A 1292-nucleotide genomic window follows, 5' to 3' on the forward strand; every position below is an offset into this window, starting at 1 on the left:
TGACTGTCAGATAAGCCATAAAGAATTCCTGAAGATTTACACTGGCTCAATGCTTCTGGGATGGCAGCCATTTTGGGGGTGCGCTCGTCCAACTCAACCCTACATACCAAGCGCTAGCGCTTGGTAATAATGATATCATTCTTAACATAACATAAACTCCATTTAACATGTACTTTATGCACAAAATACATGTACATGTACACCCTTTATACAGAATGACACATCTGCTGAGTCAGTTGTTAGAATCAATGGTTGAGGAAATTAGAATTGTATCAGTTACTATAACTGGAAAAGAAACAATTTTAAAACCAAATTTGATTAGAATCAGCTCAACGCCTACACAACACTCACAGAACATAAGTACATTACCCAGTTTTTATGAAATACTATCCACAACACATAATTAGAACAATAAACTCAAGAAACTAAATGCATAAATATAATTATATCAACCCACTTAATACTTCATTATGTTAAGACTCAAGATAATTGCACTCAGTAATATAATCCATTACTTTCTTTAATTGCAGTTGATCTGTCTTGTATGAATCCACAAAAAGGAGCCAGTCCAGTCCCAGGTCCTACCATAATGACAGGATTGACCGGATGGAATGGCAGCCTCAGAGACGAGTGACGTATGTATACAGGAACCTTTCTGTTCTCTGGACTCACATCTACAATGAACCAACAATAAATAAAGCATGATATTGTAATGAATTGTACTGTACATGTAATCAATGCATACATGTACAATACTGCATAGTGTTTTATTTTGTTGGAGCTATTTTGGCAATTTTGCTGTAAAATTGTAATTTTCTGTTTTTTAATTTGGTAATTTTTTGTGTACACATAATTATGTGCATTACTGAACATGCGCATTAATGATTGGCAATTTCAATATTGGCAATTCCACTTGCGAACTGCCAATTGCCAAAATAAAACTGCCAAATTAAAGCGTTATACGTATTAATCCTGTACCTTTCAATCGTGCGAACAAGCTAGTAGCCACACCCTGCTTACTCCGACCAGTTGATGTACAATATTCAACAAGTACAGCAGTGACATGCACTGAATGTGGATACAACTAAAAACAACAACTACAATAATAATAATAATAATACTTGTAATTACATGTATTATAAGTACATAATTCATAATTTTTACTATTTTATATTCACCTTAGGAGATGAGGATATTGAGTAATATCAGACCTGTAGCCATGGCAACAGCTCCAAGAGGTAATCAAGTGGTGGTCTGAAGGAGGATACCATGACAGTAACAATACTCCTCTG

The 1292-nt window shown here is 34.9% G+C and overlaps 1 long non-coding RNA gene across 1 annotated transcript; it reads right to left on the reverse strand.

The window, feature by feature from the left end:
* Positions 1–515: 515 nt before the first annotated feature.
* LOC109593230 (uncharacterized) lies at positions 516–1286 on the reverse strand. Its single transcript, XR_002190820.1, has 3 exons — positions 1179–1286; positions 979–1084; positions 516–674 (listed from the first exon to the last, which is right to left on the reverse strand). It is a non-coding gene; the product is annotated as an uncharacterized LOC109593230 (long non-coding RNA).
* Between the last annotated feature and the right edge of the window lie 6 nt (positions 1287–1292).

This window comes from Amphimedon queenslandica, unplaced genomic scaffold (assembly GCF_000090795.2).
Source record: "Amphimedon queenslandica unplaced genomic scaffold, v1.1 AMPQUscaffold_2406_Cont25592, whole genome shotgun sequence".
Lineage (NCBI taxonomy): Eukaryota > Metazoa > Porifera > Demospongiae > Haplosclerida > Niphatidae > Amphimedon > Amphimedon queenslandica.